The 20,000-nt window shown below is 33.1% G+C and overlaps 1 pseudogene; it reads right to left on the bottom strand.

Moving 5' to 3' along the window:
* Positions 1-20,000, bottom strand: part of LOC137648192 (uncharacterized) — a 599,743-nt pseudogene that overhangs the window by 578,639 nt on the left and 1,104 nt on the right.

Genomic DNA, 20,000 nt, shown 5'->3' with positions numbered 1-20,000 from the left:
TGCATTACAAAATCCATGAGGAGGATAAACAACATAGGTGGCAACACATTCCCTTGGAGTACTCCACTATTCATCTAAAATTAATTTGATAGGACTCCGCTAACATTAACTAATTTACATACGTAAGAGGAACTCCATATTAAAGAAGGACTCTCCACGAAATTTGCCTGTGCACACTATCAAAGGCTTCTTCATAGTCCACAAATGCCATCACAAGTGGATTTCTATATTTTACATATTGCTGTACCGCATGTCTTAAAATGAAAATTTGGTCAGTACAACTTCTACCTTTTCTAAATCCTGCTTGTTCATCTCTCAGGTTTTCATCAATCTTTCTCTCTAGTCTCTTTAGAAAAAGCATACTATATATTTCTATGACAACTGACGTAAGTGTGATGCCTCTCTAATTATTGCAATCAATCAGGTCCTTTTTTTTTTTTTTTTTTTTTTTTTGCCATTTTCACCAACACTCCTAGTTCCTATTGGTCCGGTTTTGCCTCTTCACCACACATTCTACAAAATAAACTTTTAGTAGTCTGAGAGTAACGTCATTTTTGGCCAATATCATCTCGGCAGTTATTCCATCATATCCCGGGGTTTTCTATAGCTTTAGTTTTTAATGATAGCTTCGACTCCAAACACACTGAATTTATTGATGGACACATCAAGGTCTTCCTCAGCTTCAGGTATATCAACAAAATTATTCCCTTCATATCTCCTATTCATGACCTCATTAAAGTGTTCCATCCCACGTTGTCTTTCTTCATCTTCTGTTGTTATAAAAGATCCACCTTTGTTTATTGGTATATGATTCTTCTTTCCCCCAGTAGAGACTTATTAATAATTCTATGAGCAATTCTTACACTATAGCCACTCCCTGAATTCATAGCTTTGTCAGCCTCATCTGCTTTCATGTCTAAATATCCTCTCCAGTCACTCCTGGCTTTTCTATTGTTCTATTGACGTTACTATCAATACTGGTGTATATATATATATATATATATATATATATATATATATATATATATATATATATATATATATATACATGTAAACATATCTGAGGCCTTTGTCCTGCAGTGGACTAGAAATGGCTGCATTTGTTACTTTTGTCGTAGTGTGTATATATATATACATATATATATATATATATATATATATATATATATATATATATATATATATATATATATATATATATATATACAGTATATATATTATATTTTATATAAATATATATTGTAATATATATTCATATACATATGTAGAAGGACATGTCTGAGGTCTTTGTCCTACAGTGGACTAGAAATTGCTGAATTTGTTTTTTGTAGCTTTGCGTGTGTGTAGGCTATGTATGTATAATATATATACACACGTTTATATATACATATAAACATGTCTGAGGCCTTTGTCCTGCAGTGGACTAGAAATAGCTGCATTTGTTATTTTTGTCGTAGTGTGTGTATATATATATATATATATATATATATATATATATATATATATATATATATATATATATATATATATATATATATTATATAAATATATATTGTAATATATATTCATATACATATGCAGAAGGACATGTCTGAGGTCTTTGTCCTACAATGGACTAGAAATTGCTGAATTTGTTTTTTGTAGCTTTGCGTGTGTGTGTATATATATATGTGTGTGTGTATATATATATATATATATATATATATATATATATATATATATATATATATATATATATATATATATATATATATATATATATATATATATATAGACGGTAATTAAAATTAAGATAACCATGGCAGGGAGAGCTTCTGGTAAACAAAATGAGATTAAGAAAAGTAAAATGCCACTCTCTCTAAAAAGAAAAGTATTTCACCAGATGGTCCTACCAGTATTAACAAATGCATATTTAGAGCAGTAAAATGCAAATTTATGAAACTGTGATTTAGTGCCTTGTTGAATTTACAATAATTCGTTAACTGAACGAAAGTAGGAGGTATCATTTCTAGGATTATGATGACATAGCTTATATGGTTCTTAGATCATTTACCACAATTGATATAAAAATAATGTATTTACTTTTTTATAGCACCAAGACCAGTCAAGAAACGATTGTTGCAATTTTTTACTACCTAATTCTTCCAGGAAACTCATAGTCCCTATATCAAGTACTTTTAAAATTTATACTTTGACGATGACTGTTTTTTTTTTTTTTTTTTTTTTTTTTTTTTTTGTGATGCTTGCTATTGGGCAATGTAAAAAATATACACGTTTCATTTGTCGAAACTAATTATACATAGCATTTATGATTTGACTAACTATGATGTACCAAGCAAATAAATTCAGTTGACGCACTCTTCGGGAAAACCTTCAACTAGCTATCAATCGCTCTAGTATCGAAATGAATAGTAAGGATAAAGAAGCATTATAGTTAGAATTCCTTGGAAATTCATATTTGATGAAATACTGTATGTTTAGTGAGTCTCACAAGAATATGATTTTATTAGAAAAAAACATTATTTCTATGAATTACCAAGGAATACTAATTGTATAATGTTTCTTTATCCTTACTATTCATTTCGATACTAGATAGATTGATAGCTAATTGAAGGTTTTCCCGAAGAGTGCGTCAACTGAATTTATTTGTTTGGTAAATTATAGTTAGTCAATTCATAAATGCTATTTATAATTAATTTCGACAAATGAAACGTGTATATTTTTTACATTGCCCAATAGCAAGCATCATACAAAACACAGTCATCGTCAAAGTATAAATTTTAAAAGTACTTGATATAGGGACTATGAGTTTCCTGGAAGAATTAGGTAGTAAAAAAATTGCGACAATCGTTTCTTGACTGGTCTCAGAGCTATAAAAAAAAGAAAATACATTATTTTTATATCAATTGTGGTAAATGATCTAAGTCCTATGGATAAAAACCATAAAAGCAATGTCATCTTTATACAAAAATGTTACATAATGACACAAAATTGTTCAACTTCTCCGTCTCCTAATGTTGTAGGTGATTCAGTTGGAAAAACAGTTCTAAATAGAAACGTACTCTGAGTGCAGATCGCCATGGCAGCTTATTTCTCGAAACCAGTTTTCCTTTCCCAGAATTAATTGAGACCGTAGGCGTATTTGAAATCTGTGTGACAACCTTGTACGAGCTTGGGGTTAGGGTTAGGGTTAATTCAGTCGACCTTTTGCTCGACCTTGACCTTTGATATAGGACTTTCAAAATTGATTCACTTCCACATCACAACATAACAATTAATCCCTGACAGTTTGACTACTCTATGAGTAAAATTGTGGCCAGGAAGTTGTTTTCAAACAAAGAAACAGACAAACGGACAAACCAGGGCGAAAACATAACGTCCTCCCCATTTCGTTAGTGGAGGCAAATGAAACGCAGATTGGATAAAACAAAATAAACAAATAAAAGACTAGACTGCAGTCTTGAATTATTTTTAGTCCTAGTCACCTTATAACTTTATCACTGTAATCAATAAAAAAAAAAATCGGAGGGGGGGGTGTTAAAAAACCTAGACAGAAAAAAGAGAGTAGGAATCGAGACTAGATTAACTAACAGAAGCTATTTTCGAAGTGGAGAGGGGAAGTTTAAAAATAAAGAAAAAGATGTGCGAGAAGAAAAAACTGCCGACGAAACAGTGAATTGTTGACATCTATTACACATCTAAACACAAAGGTGGTGAGATGTAAAAACTTAAATGTTACCGGGAAACTATAAAAGGGGAGCTTCCTGTAGCAGAAACTAAGAGATCCTTATTAAAAAAAAAAAAAAAAAAAAAAAAAAAAAAAAAAAAAAAAAAAAAAAAAAAAAAAAATTAGGAGAATTCTCTAGTCCAACTCGTTGGAGATGAACCGAATTTTGTCAGGATTCGTAGTACTTGGTATTACTCAGGGCCCTTTAATCTTAAATCAAGGGGGCAGGTCGGAATTAGAATTAACTGGACTCTTTAACAAATAAAACAAACTTTAACTTAGGTGAGATGGAAATGAGCCGGTAACCCACCTACATATGGAGATTTTCTTCTATAAAATTCATAGACTCTGAAATCCACTAAACCGTATATTTCTTTGATATGGCTACAACTGTACCACGGTCTTTCTTGATCGTGAGCTCTACTAACAAACCATCTATATATTAATGAAATTATTTCGAATATCCCAGAGCTCTGTAGTAAAGATCTTGAAAACAAACTGTTTTTAAACATTCTAAACTATGTATTAAGAAAAGGGAATAGAACAGGTAATACTTGAAGCCCATCATAAACGTGTATTAATCGGTACCAAAATATTTTTGCATTGATTTCTGGGATTAGGGGAAAATATAGTTATGGAATGACAATTAAACAATTTCCAAAAGATTTAGTAGATTTGAGAACAAAGCCCTTAGTAGAATATTTCGGAATTAAAATGCAGGACAGGATTAAAATTGAAACTATAAGAGAGAATAATTGGACTGCCATATGTGGATGAGATGGTGAGGGGTAGATGGAGATGGTTTGGGCATGCTCATCGCATTCCCCAAGAGAGATTATTTAAAACTTTTAACTGGGCTCCACAAGGCACTAGAAGAGTTGGAAGACCCAGGCCTACATGTCTGTGAACTATGAAGCGTGAAGTGGGAGATGATGAGCGGAGAAGTATTGAATTAAAACCTCAAGATAGATGACTGGCGAAATCTAACCGAAGCCCTTTACGTCAATAGGCGTAGGAGGAGATGATGAATTATTTTCCAAAACAATAAATAAAATTGTAACCTTAACTATAATTACTGACTTTTTATTATCTGAGTCTTTCAAAACATTTATATGAAAATAGTTGACAAAATATAAGTAAACATAACAAAAAAAAAAATCCGGTAGAATATCAAATATGTGACAGCCTGTATCTAGACTACATAGGCCTACGACTTTTAAAGACAATCACTTGAGTGGGCCTATGATACAAGATGTGACCCAAACGACCGACTAGAGAAATTTGCTACCGAATAGATGACGAAAGGTTAAATCAATCGCACTGACAGCTCCCATCAACGCCCTTTACTTAAGAGAGGGAATGGAAAAGACGAGGAATTCCACCGCTTCTTGGAATCTATCTCTTCTTATTATTAAAACATACAGCTTATTTTGAGGAATGCAATAAAACACGTATTTAAAAACAATAAATGGGAAAAAAAGACAAAACAAAAATATAAGCCCAAAATCTAAAGCAAAGGTACAATCAATAACTTTTTCTCATTTCCTTGGAGATAAATTTAAATGTAATTAAACAATGGGTTACATAAATAAAAACAATTGCATAATAAGAAAAAAAATACAGATAAATAAAACATATGCAAAACCACAAAACCAATAAAACAGAAAGCTCCCTTAAGAAAAAAAAAAAAGGTAGAAGAGGAGCCTTGACACAACCTGAATATGGAATAAATTACCCCAAATGGCGACGGCCATATGAGGCAAGCAGCGAAAAACCAGTAAGAGTAAGTGGTCGGGAGGCAATTGCTAATAAAAACAAATTGTTTTTATGCACATTTCAACACAAAGGCTGACTAAATAACTTTCGATTTCATTGGGTTTGCAGAACGTTCAATTCTTTAGAAACGTTAGATAAATACAATGGTTTCTTCTTGAACAGTAAGCGTGTTTGGGCCAACTTGACAATTCAATAATTGAACTTCTTATAATATTCTATTTTTAATGATGGTGTAGAAATATGGTTATACATATGTGTGCTTAAAACTCAAACGAATACGTGATGCTTGGATTCAATAAAACACGGGAAAATTAGAATGAGTGAATCCTGACTAGTTTCGTTTATGTGACATCAACATGTCATTTAGACGAAACCATTTAGGATTCATTCAATATTTTCATTTACCCTGTAGTTTATTACATGCATATATGTGTATACGCACACACACACACAAACACACACACACACACACACACACATATATATATATATATATATATATATATATATATATATATATATATATATATATATATGTGTGTGTGTGTGTGTGTGTGTGTGTGTATATATATATATATATATATATATATATATATATATATATATAATTATACATATGCAAAATTGTTTATTTTCATCTTTAAAGTTGAAGTTATAAACAAATTATCATTATCATCAGATGCCATGCTGCAACCTTAGTTGAAAAAACAAAATGCCATAATTATGTCCAAGGGGCCTACTTGCGAAATCATCCACGTACGGGAAAAGAAATCAAGAAATAAGGAATAAACCATTTAACAAAAATGACAGAATAAAATAGAAAAATCACTGAGTGCAGACCTCCGCCAAGTCAGCTTATTTCCCTTAGGCTAGACAGTCGTAGCCAAGGTAGTCTGTATGAAAAGTAAGGTCGAGACAAGTTTGAAGTCAGTGTGACAACCATGTGCGAACTTGGGGTTAAGGTTAGGGTTAATTCGGTCCTTTTGCTTGACCTTGGCCTTGATTTTCAACATTGAATCACTTCCAAGTCTCAACATCACAATTAATCCCTGAAAGTTTCACTACTCTATGAGTAAAATTGTGGCCGGTTGTTCACAGACAAACAGGGGCGAAAACATAACCTCCTCCCAAATTCGTTGGCGGAGGTAATTAGATAAACCACATGTAAAATCCTTAAGCCAGAAAGAAGCAGAGTGATACAAGACACGTGGCAACCTGCTGAACAAGGTCTGGGGAACCTGTACTCTAGACCTTCCTTCTAAACAATTTCATTTATAACAAGTTCTATCTTCTGAAGTTACACCCACTTAATGAAACAAAAATGTTTAGTGACAGACAGAGTAGCCTCATAGTCAAAGACTGAAGGAGATCAAAAGCTATGATGGGGACTCCTACATCTTAATAATTGTTTACAATGAAAATTATTTATCATAACTGGCGTTATTTTTATTGCAAGTAGATCTACTTTACTTTACTTTAAAGGCTGTCTTTCTGCTCCTATACTGCAGAGGAACCCTACTCGCTACAGGACCTTCACGGTCATTTTATTATAGGCTATGCATTCCAAGGCATTCAACATTTCACATAGCATAGGCCTATTATTCGTTTATTATCAAATCCACAGTAGCGTAGCACTTAGATAACAAGAAAGTCTTCTATTTCATAACGCACCTAGAGGAGCACTCAGAAGAGTGCAGACCTCCGCCACGGCAGCTTATTTCTCGTCCTTGACCTTAACATGCATTTACAGGGGTGGATTTTCATACACTCTAATATGAACCTAGTCTGAAGTGTCTGTGACAACGATGTCCAAACTTATGGCTGATTACGTGAATTTGACATTTTGCTTGACCGTGACCTTGACCTTTGACCTCGACCTTCCAAAATTCAACATTTTCCAGCATTTCACACAACAGTTAATCCCTACAAGAACTCATTACGGTTAAAATTGTGGCCAGGAAGCTGTTCACAAACAAATACACAAATAGAGCTGAAAATATAGCCTTCCAACTTCGTTGAGGTAACAAAAGAAAAACACCATGCTATCTCTTCCTAAATATAGGTCACTTATACCAAGAACACAGATTCCTATAATGATTGTAGTGCAATCAATATAACCCTGTAGGCATAGCTCAAAGTACTATTTCCCTCATGCATTGACTTTATAACAGAGTAGATACTCTTATATAATGTAGCACCTTGATACTTCTTAAAACTTTCCAATTGTTATATATTTTTTCTTTTTCACCCAAGAAATCTCGCACTCACTCGCCTTGACGTTAACGTACCGCTAACCGCTTACAACTGCTGAACAAATTTCGCATCCATTGCCCTATAATTTTGGTGTGACCCTTGACACAAGCCCCAGAGGATCTACGAATAAACTCCAGTGGCCCGTTCCCTAATTTGCATGTCCGTCATTATGCCTTTGTAAACTCTTCCATGTGCTTAAAAGGACTCATTCTTCTTCATCACGATATTTCTGTCTGGCAAACTAGACTTTTAAGAAACTTGGGCCTTTCAAAAGGAAAGGGTCCACATTATTGAAACTACTATCAGTACTAATGGACTTAAATACAGCCGTTTCTAAAATAATAGCTTCCTATATTTTCCCGTGAATTTCTGTTACCATTCTGCAAATGTGTAAAGTAGTAGTAGTAGTAGTAGTTGGAACAGCAAACGCTTCAAACCGAAGTGAACTAGTAAAGAAAGCTTCCATTACATAAAATAAAATTGAAAAGTAAAGATTAAATAAGAAAATATAATTTGATTCTAATAAACTGAATAAACAACAAATAAACCACAGTATATATGAAGCAAGTCTGGGCTTCAGAAGTTTCACAGCTTCTACTATAACATTTGGAAAATCATCCATAATATGTAAAACGTTTATAATACTTTACCACAGAAAAGGCATGATAGTTGGAATTAACTACTGTACATATCTAATAATACGTGGTGGATATATGTATATATATATATTAGAAATACAAAATAGGCACTCTCAGTTCCATGACGAAATGGAAGCAAGCAAAAATTAAATGAACAGTAATTTAACAAAATCTATATTGGAGAAGTTCCTAAACAAGATGAAAGAAAACTTTGTGCTCATTGTATTTCATGATTTACCTGGCGAGACCACTGTCTTAAACATCAGCGAGTCCTACTCAAATTTCTAACTAGGTCAACAAGTTGATGGTGTTTAATCCCAAATACCCCCTAACAGAAATCAATTTCTATCTCATACTGGGATCGAACCCTAGACTCCAAGTAACTGGCAAGGTCGCTATCCATCATGCCACCAAAAACACTAAAAGCTATCGGAACCTAAGTGCAAATCCCTAATGATTTTATACAAGACGAAAATGAACACAATATCATAATGGTAGTTTTTAATTAAACTTGTTAGTTAAAATTTAGTTACAAAGCCAATCAACAAATTTGGCCGCGTCATGACTTGGTCATCAATGGCCATGTTATTTGGCTCCTGCAGTTAAAAGATTTCGAAAAATTAGCATAGATTCTCCGTGCCCTTATACCGACACCAGGTTGCTTTGGCATGCAAATTACTTTGCGCTTGTTGGAAAGGTTTTTCTTGGAATTCAATTGAAGTATCTAACTTTCTATATAAAAAGAGGGAAAGTGAAGGACCTATACACATACGCATATATATATATATATATATATATATATATATATATATATATATATATATATATATATATATATATATATATATATATATACTATATATATATTGCGATATATATATATATATATATATATATATATATATATATATATATATATATATATACTATATATATATATTGCGTATCATCATCATCTCCTACGCCTATTGACATATATCTGCGTATATTAGGATCGAACCTGAGTCTCATCATATGAAAGGCAAGACCGCTATCAATCTCGCCAGCAGAGGCTCTAAAAGAAGTCGGAATCTAAGAGCTAACTGCATTACGGGATTTACCTAGTGAGACTACTGTCTTACATACTAGCAAGTTTTATCCAACTTCCCCATCCCCCAGATGACCCAATTAACACGTATACTCATTTTCTTTTAATGAGGCAGTTTTATACTCGCTCGCAGGGGTGCCCTTTAAGCTGGGAAATTTTTCCTAATAGCTGACAAGTCAGAAGTATATTGTCATAATAGCATCATTGTGTTCAAATAATTACCAAGTAATGTGAATCGAAACTCATTTACTAAACTACATTTCTCCCTCAGATATATGCTTTGTTTAGGAATAATGTTAACGAATAAAAAATCATAAAGTACTATGATGGTAAGTCCAAATTTAATAACACCACCTGACGAAGTCAACGACAGTGGCTTGTTTTCGGATACATGCTGTATATACTTTGTAACCTTTCACTTATTTTAACAAATTCTGATAAATTGCAATAAGCATAAGGAAAACATATTATAAAATTTCTTTGAATATCAGAAACTAATAAAATCATGGAATTAATTAAACACGCTATTGGTGAAAATTGCCGGGAGGTAAAAGGAACAGAGACCTATAATTTCTACTAGAATAATTCTGGACTTCCATCCAATATTATAATTCCTTTAACCTAAATGATACGGTTCACACCAGCAAGCTGTTAATATAATAATAATAATAATAATAATAATAATAATAATAATAATAATAATAATAATAATAATAATAATAATACTAATAATAATTATCATTATTATTCATGATGATTAAGGAAGTTTATATATATATATATATATATATATATATATATATATATATATATATATATATATATATATATATATATACATATATATATATATATACATATATAATATATATCTATATATTATAAACTATATATATATATATATATATATATATATATATATATATATATATATATATATATATATATATATATATATATATATATTATATACTGTTTATGTATATTATATCTATCTATCTATATATACATAAATATATATATATATATATATATATATATATATATATATATATATATATATATATACGGACATAAACATATCCATGCGCATACATCATTGTTTGTTTGTCTGTGTATTTGAAGATCCACACATGGATCTGAGAACTAATTGGTAATTGTACGTGTTACTTCAATATGGTAAACGTATGTGACTTGCATACTGAAAATACTCCAGGGAGATGTTAATAAACGCTGCCTTGACCTAAATACATAAACAAGGCCTAATATAGGCCTAAGTTGGATTATTTGTGAAAATTTGGGTTACCTAAAAACTGTAAAAAAAATATTTGTCGATATAACGAAAGAGATTTTAAGGATATAAAGAAAAATAAGCATAATTCTCCCAAACATGGAATAGTGCCAGAGCCTCTGTCTTCCACTGTCTTGGGTTAGAGTTCTCTTGCTTGAGGGTACAGTCGGACACACTATTCTATCTTATTTCTCTTACACTTGCTTTGGTAAAGGTAAAGTTTTTATAGTTTCTATAGAATATATTTATTTTGATGTTATTGTTTTAAAATATTTTTTTTTCTTGTTTCCTTTCCTCACTAGGCTATTTTCCATATTGCAGCCCCTGGGCTTATAGCATTATGCTTTACCAACTTGGGTTGTAGCTTGGCAATTAATAATAATAATAATAATAATAATAATAATAATAATAATAATAATAGGAAAAGTTTTTACGCTAAAACGGTTTCTCCTTAAGTAACGTCAAGAGTCCATTCACTTCGATCCAACTTGGAGTCATCCGAACCGATGACTAATTAAAGAAATACTAGGGCCAATCAACCCTCCATCTTGGGCGGTAATGAGCCTTACGTGTCAATTACCTGATAAGTGAAACGCTAACCACATGATGAAAGATTCCGGCCCCGCTTCAGACCCCCCTTACGAAGCCGTCATGAAAATGCCAACGAGATTTTACGCCAGTCGTAGGAGAGATAGGTTTCATATACTCCGGATTTACTACCGAATTCCAGAGTCTGGTTATGATAACTCTCTCTCTCTCTCTCTCTCTCTCTCTCTCTCTCTCTCTCTCTCTCTCTCTCTCTCTCTCTTTTGATCTCAAACTCCATGTGTATTATTGTTAGTTTTACACGATTATACTTACTAACACACACACACACACACACACACATATATATATATATATATATATATATATATATATATATATATATATATATATGTGTGTGTGTGTGTGTGTGTGTGTGTGTGTGTGCGTGTGTGTGTGTGTGTGTGCGCGTGCGCACTACCTAACAACACCAAAAATCTCGTACATCTCATGCTGGCTATGATATCCAAAATTTGGTGTTCTTATGTAATCCGTTTAGAAAGTTACCTTTTATTCACATATCACTGAAATTCCTCTGATGCAATTAGAACAAAGATGAGGAGGATATGAGGAAGTCTGGAAATGCCACCACAGTTGGCCATTAGGTGAAGAGGACTCGTAGGCTTCAGGCCACTTTAATCTGTCTTCTATTGTCTTTGTGTATCCGGATAATGCACAAGAATATAGATATTGTTAACCTTTTTATTTCGTAAAACGAGCTTAAAAATTAATGAATAACTGTAGCTAATATTCCCCTCTCGTAATTTTTTTCTTTCTTTTGTAGTTCATATTCCCAAACTATCGCTCATAGGTTAGACTAGCTGTAAGAAAAGGTGTCTGTATTTTCTGAGGTTTAGAAAAGGGGCATAAGTCTAGTAATCTCACCTCTAAAGACTCTTTGGGAAACGAGAGATCGTGGAGATTACACACACACACACACACACACACACACACACACATATATATATATATATATATATATATATATATATATATATATATATATATATATATATATATATGTATATATATACATATATATATTATTTTTATTATTATCTCTATAATTACTAGCTAAGCTACAACCCTGATTGAAAAATCAGAATGCTACAAGGACAAGGGCTCCAATAGCGAAAGTAGCCCAGTGAGGAAATGAAATAAAGGAATAGCAAATAAAATATATATACATATATGCGCGCGTGTGTGTGTGTTTGTATGTGAGTGTGTGTAGATGATTCGTGAGGTGTGCACATAAAAAATCCATGGGTCAATCTTGTATGACAAAATCACAATCTTGTTAAAATTACTTTTACCCTCCTTTCCTTCCAACTTGAAGATTCCCATGGTGAGACAATCGGTTTTATTGGTTTCAATACATTATTCTATAGTTCACTATTCTCAAAATTTTGCCATTTTTTTTACTACGTAATGCTTCATTGTAGTGGCAGTTCTTAATGGGGAGTTTAATGCCGAGTTGTGGTAAAATTATGGCGGATTTAGCAGCAACTTCTTTTTCATTAAAAAATACTCCAACATGGGCCAGAATCAAGTATATTTCCATAATAGCCCCTTTAGAATAGAATTTGTTAAGAAGCTCTTTCATTTGTAATATTAGATGGTCTTTGTGGGCTTCTATGGCACTCCTGGAATCGAAATGAATAACAAACTTGATATTACCCCCATCTTCAATTGTCCTAACTAAGTCCATTGCTAGTAAAAATCACATACAGTCTTTATGTAAATACTGGTGCTTCACAAGGTAACGAGAGCTGGCATGTTTTGTCTAAGGATACTGCAGCACAGCCAACACTCATTGAAGATTTATAGCGATCGGTATATAAAGTATAGTGAGGACCTTTCCTTTTAATGTGTTCCAATGTACAGTATGCCGTTTATGGTGGCTAGAATTATTACTATATTTCTTTGATAAATGAAAAAGACGAGGACATCTTGTTTTCTTTATGATCCAAGGTGGAGTAAAGAATAAGGTTCATTCTGATGTTTGTAGATGGTGGTAGTAGCCTATATACTCTTAGTAGGAATGGCGGTTCATGATTGCTTATAAGGGCTTCTTTGTTGGAGAATTAGTGGATAGGATCTTGAACGCACTACGCATTGTATAAAATTTCGGTACAAGGACAAAGGTGGCTCCCCATTTTCATATCAAAACTGACATATTGGGGGCTCTATTACAAAGGCTTAGATCTCGAGCGTGCATAGGACCTAAAGACTTCAAAGTAGCTTCAGATCTTGACCTACATATTAGCCTAACAGTATCTATTTTCGATAAGACTGATGCTCTATAGATTATCGAACTAGTTTAGCTCTTTACACCTATATTCCTATATTGTATGAGACAACTTCACCATTTATCAAAGTACAAAGGCAAGTTATATAAAAATTCCAAGATAATGAATAGTTTAAATAATTACTGATAACATACCAACTCTTCAAATGTGGTGGTATGATAGGCAATAAAACATTCCACATAATAATCATGGAACATGCTAGTGGTTAGCTCGAAGTTACCATTCTGTTCACTTGGTACTCGTTAACATAACAATTTACTTAAAACCAAAAACTGATTTAAATGAATGTTGATCTTATAGCATTTTTCAATACGATAACATTACCATGCACTCCATTTAAAATATATTCTATCATTTACTAAGGTTTACAGTAATCACGTGTAGGCCTAAGGTACAAAAGATTAAAATGCTAACAACTTTTACCTTGTTCTACCTCTGTAATGGTGTTGTTCAACTTCCTTGAAATTGTGTAGCAATATTCTTATTTTATGAATTAGTCGTAAACTTTCGACTAATGTTAGTACAAATAAATGAAATCAACAATATATAACACTATTTAAAAAATCTTCCTTCCTGAAAGGCCTCTGCTTTGATGTGTTTTAGGATATGAAAACGAAGATTATCGAACCACGGTGATATCAAAAGAGATTATGAAAAGACTTGGATTACGTAAGCGAATTTAAGAAAAAAAAAAAAAAAAAAAAAAAAAAAAAAAAAAACCTGACCAAAAAAAAAAAAATAATGCCTACGCTATGGTGACGGTTCTTCACTATTGAGTTAATTGTGTTATCACTAATATCCACCTCCCGTTGTGAAGCGTTGCATTTGAAAACGAAGGTGTATGATTTCTATGCTTATCAACTGCTTCCTTAAATTGCTACCCATACAACCAAAAGAACTATTGTTGATTTCACTAGCGAATATGGGAAATTTCTGATATAACGATTTCGATAACGCTTCGATAACTCTTTGAAAATTAATTTTCGTGCATTCACTTCTATGGAACACATCAAATAACTTACTCCCACTAAAACTATCAAGATTATACTCCTCAGACAATAAAGAGAAAACCTGAGTAAAATCAAATGTAGATTAAAATAATAAAGATAAAAAGATGGAAAACTAGGAAATAACAGTGTTTTGAGGATACAATATCGCAAATGGAACACCCTCAACATTCATAACGCTCTTAAGAATGAGTGGTACTGAAGGCCATGCAACACACACGCACACACACAGAGAGAGAGAGAGAGAGAGAGAGAGAGAGAGAGAGAGAGAGAGAGAGAGAGAGGGTTATTGATGCAATAAATATTTGGCACATAGCTAGCTACCCAAGAGGTAAAGACACTAAGACGACAGTAATACTGTCCTGTTGAAATTAATCTCCAGACAGATTGTCAATAAAGAAAACACAATTGCTTTTTAATCTAGTGAAAGGCAACTTCGACCTGGAGAAGCTTTGCCAAAAATAGACACATCAAAGTGCTACGATGCTGCTTTCATAAAAATGGATGGGGGGAGTATCTTATTATTATTACTAGCCAAGCTACAACCCAAGTATGAAAAGCAGGATGCTATAAGCCCAAGGGCTCCGACAAGGAAAAGTAGCCCAGTGAGAAAAGCAAAAAGGGAAATTAATAAACTAGGCTATAAGAAAATTAAAAAAATATTGGAAGAACGGTACCAACATTAAAACAATAAAATATTTCAAGAACAATAACAACATTAAAACAATAAAAAAAATCTAAGAACAGTAACAACATTAAAACAGATCTTTCATATATACACTATAAAGAAGGACTTATGTCAGGATATCCTGTACGAACAAGATCATTTTGATGATACACGTTGCAAATAATACCTATAGTCAATTTATTTTAGCGAGGCAGATTTGCACCGACTCGCAGAGGTGCCCTTTTAGCTCGGAAAAGTTTCCTAATAGCTGGATGGTCTGAAGTATTTTTGTCCGATTACTAAGTTAAGTGAATCGAAACTTATTTACTAACCTAAATTTCCCCCTCTGATATAGGTTTTGTCATTGAATTATGTTAACGAATAAATATATTATAAAGTATCGTGATGGTAAATCTAAATTTAATAACAACACCCGCCTAAGTCAACAACAGGAGCTTGTTTTCGGATGCACGCTGCATAGGCCTAATTTTGTGACTACACATATTTTAACATAAATTGGGATAAAGTACATTAAGCATAAGATAAATATATTACAAACTTTCTTTGAATACCATAATCTACTAAAAACGTAGAATTAATAAAACTCGCAATTGGTGAAAATAGCCGTTAGGTAGAAGCTGTCCAACACCGAAGAGGGAATGGAAAGGAGGAAGGAGGGATATTGCGACTGTAATTGGTGGTAAAATTATGATTTCGTTTAATTGTGATTTTTATGCAATTTATGCGACACTACAGAATCTTCAAACCAAAAATATTGCTGTTAGAAAAATTTAAACCTTTCTACACGGACTTCCATCATAGCTCTATGATGGAAGTCCGTATAGAAAGTGATAAGAGAGACTTCAGCGGAGATGTTGGAACACATACATGCATGTGTGTGTACTTCACTGATCAATTTACCATGTGTATAAACTACATATTTTACACAATACTCAAAACTCTGAACCTTTACGAAAAAAAAAATACCAAACCCTTGCTATACAGACTTAATCATAGACCTACGATGTAAGTCCGTATAGAAAGGGTTTGCTATTTTTTTCGTAGAGGTTTAGATTTTATTAATAGCTATATTTTCGGTTTGAGGATACTATAATTTTGTATAAATTGCATAAAAATCACAATTGAACGAATTCATAATTTCACCACCGAGTTACAATCGCAATATTGTAGGTAGTGGGTTGGCCAGGGCACCAGCCACCCGTTGAGATACTGTATTATGGGATCCTTTGACGGGCCAGACAGGTGTATCCTTCACTTTGGTTACGGTACATTTTCCCTTTGCCTACACACACACACACACACACACACACACTATAGTCTGGCCTATTCTTTACATATTCTCCTCTGTCCTCATACACCTGACAACACTGAAATTACCAAACAATTCTTCTTCACCCAAGGGGTTAACTACTGCACTATAATTGTTCAGTGGCTACTTTCCTCTTGGTAAGGGTAGAAGAGACTCTTTAGCTATGGTAAACAGCTCTTCTAAAAGGATACTCCAAAATCAAACCATTGTTCTCTAATCTTGGATAGTGCCATAGGCTCTGTACCATGGTCTTCCACTGTCTTATCTTGAGAGTTCTCTTGCTTGAGGGTACACTCGGGCACACTATTCTATCTCATTTCTCTTCCTCTTGTCTACTTGTTTTTATAGTTTATATAGATGTTTCTTCTAATGTTAGTCTTCTTGAAATATTTTATTTTTCCTTGTTTCCTTTCCTCACTGGGCTATTTTCCCTGTTCTCCTCCTGGGCTTACAACATTCTGCTTTTCCAACAAGGGTTATAGCTTGACAATCAACAACAACAACAACAATAATAATAATAATAATAATAATAATAATAATAATAATAATAATGATAATAATAATAATAATAATCCCTCCTTCTCCCTTCCATTCCCTCTCCGGCGTTTAAGAGTTTAATGCTTCGGTCCTGCTTCTACCTAAACCGCTATTTTCACCAATAGCAAGTTTCAACAATTCCACGCTTTTAGTAGATTTTGGTATTCAAAGAAATTTTATAACACGTTTTTCTTATACTTAGTGATATTTATCACAATTTAAGTTAAAATATGTGAAAAGTTACAAATTCATGCAGCGTGCATCCGTAAACAAGCTATTGTCGTTGACTTCGGCGGGTGTTATTGAATTTAGACTCACCATCACAATACTTTACATTATTTATTGACAAAACATATGTCTAAAGGAGAAATTTAGATCAGTAAATAAGTTTAGATTCACTTTACTTGGTATTTATGTGAAAATGATGGTATTCGGACAAAAAATACTTCCGACCAATCAGCTGTTAGGAAACCTTTCCGATCTAGAAGGGCGCCCCTGCGAGTTGGTGCAATTCTGCCTCACTGAAATAAATTGACTTATAGTTTCAATGTAGCATTACACAATGTATTAATATGCAGCATAAGGTCAAAAGTCTCGCTAGGCTCTGTCAAATATTCAAATATTAACGGAATCATCGGGTGAATGCGGTTGTGAATCTGGGGAATCAAAATGGGATTGATTTTACATTCATCTTCGATATTCCTTAAGCCTGTTTAAACGTTGATATTAAAGTTAAAGGGAACTCGTAATACTACCTGAACGAGGCTTGCAACTTTGCAATTATTTCTTATATGCATTTCTATTTATGTAGACCTATACTGATTTGCATTTGTTTCTTGATTATTTTGTTCTGCATCCTGTTTCCTTTTTTTTTTTCTGAAATGTGCACTCTACTCTGTGAATTTGGTCAAATATTAAAGCTTCTAATCTTGGTATGCATAAATGTTTGCTTGGAAATATTTCTCACTGGTTACGGTTCCCTTTCCCTTTGCCCACACACGCACCGAATAGTCTGGCCTATTCTAGACAGATTCTCCTCTGTCCTCATACACCTGAAAACACTGGGATTACCAAACACTGTAATTGTTCAGTGGCTACTTTCCTCTTGGTAAGGGTAGAAGAGACTCTTTAGCTATGATAAGCAGTTATTCTAGGAGGAGGACACTCCAAAATCAAACCATTGTTCTCTAGTCTTGACTAGTGCCATAGCCTCTGTACCATGGTCTTCCACTGTCTTGGGTTAGAGTTCTCTTACTTAAAAGTACACTTGGGCACACTATCTAATTTCCCTTCCACTTGTTTTGTTAAAGTTTATATAGTTTATATTTATCTTTTCCTTGTTTCCTTTCCTGACTGGACTATTTTCCCTGTTGGAGCCCCTGGGCTTGTAGCATCCTGCTTTTCCAACTAGGGTTGTAGCTTAGCAAGTAATAATAATAATAATAACAATAATAATAATAATAATAATAATAATAATAATGATGAGGCCCTTTGCGTCAAAAGGCGTAGGAGATGATGACGATGATGACGAAAATATAATAACATTAATGATAAAAAGAGTTGAAGCGATAGACCTTTGTTGCCGGATGAATTATTCATGATTATTCATGATAATTTCATGTTTGAGAGACCACCCGTGAGTCTAGGTGATCGAAAACTCCAGCTTGTCACCAGGTCCCGCTGGTTGAAAGAATTGCACTGCTAACCGTGAACATTTAAATTTTACGCTGCCTTCAGTTTCTTTTATGTGACTTGAAATCGATCACATAAGACCACATGGGTTTTCTTCTTACTGTATATGTTTACATGTGAATCTTTTTGTATTTATTTACATTTTATGTTTTCATATATATATATATATATATATATATATATATATATATATATATATATATATATATATATATATATATATATATTTATATATATATATATATATATGTGTGTGTGTGTGTGTGTGTGTGTGTGTATGTGAAATCAAGACAGCTGACACGTCATGAGCGTAAAATATTTATTACAGCCACGAAATTAAAAAAGAAAAGGCTTGATCTGAGTTTGTACTATAGCCTTATCAGTGGCATCAACGAACAATGGGAAAACATTATATATATATATATATATATATATATATATATATATATATATATATATATATATATATATATATATATATATATTGGATATAAATAAAGGCATATTTCAAATTCTTAAAGAAATACTTCAACCCTAGTTTTATTTAAGTTATATCATGTAGGCCTATGTTTACGACCCTGCGTTGTTTGTATGAGTACTTAGTCTCACTTTCTGCCCTCATAAGAAGCAGGAGGATAGAAAAGCATAAAAAACTCTGATAGATATTGTGAAAGACTAACTGGAAATGCTGTACTTTATATCCGAGAAACGCAAAAGCATGTTTCACTTACAGATGAATGGTTTAAAAGCCACTCGTGAATGGCAGAGGCAAGTGATATTGCCCTAGTTACTATAACAATGTCATAAGGACTGACCATATAGCCTATGCATACGATCAGCGCCCAAGGCCCCTCTCCACCCAAGGTAGGACCAGGGAAGGCCAGGCAGTGGCTTCTGATGTATCACCAGGACCTATTGGCTTCCCCAAACCCCACTCCTTAGTTCACAAGGATGGTAAGGTTGCAGACAATACAAGAAACTAAAGAGTTTGAGCAGGACGTGTAACCCCAGGACGGCGATTACCCGGTAGTGCCTTCTGTATACACGTATGAAGAGACAAATGTCAGTTTTACTGCAAAGGGGTTCATCTATTCAACAGTT

Source organism: Palaemon carinicauda, chromosome 10 (assembly GCF_036898095.1).
Source record: "Palaemon carinicauda isolate YSFRI2023 chromosome 10, ASM3689809v2, whole genome shotgun sequence".
Taxonomy (NCBI): domain Eukaryota; kingdom Metazoa; phylum Arthropoda; class Malacostraca; order Decapoda; family Palaemonidae; genus Palaemon; species Palaemon carinicauda.
Note: the sequence above shows the minus strand (reverse complement) of the source record. Positions and strands in the feature narration are given on the sequence as shown.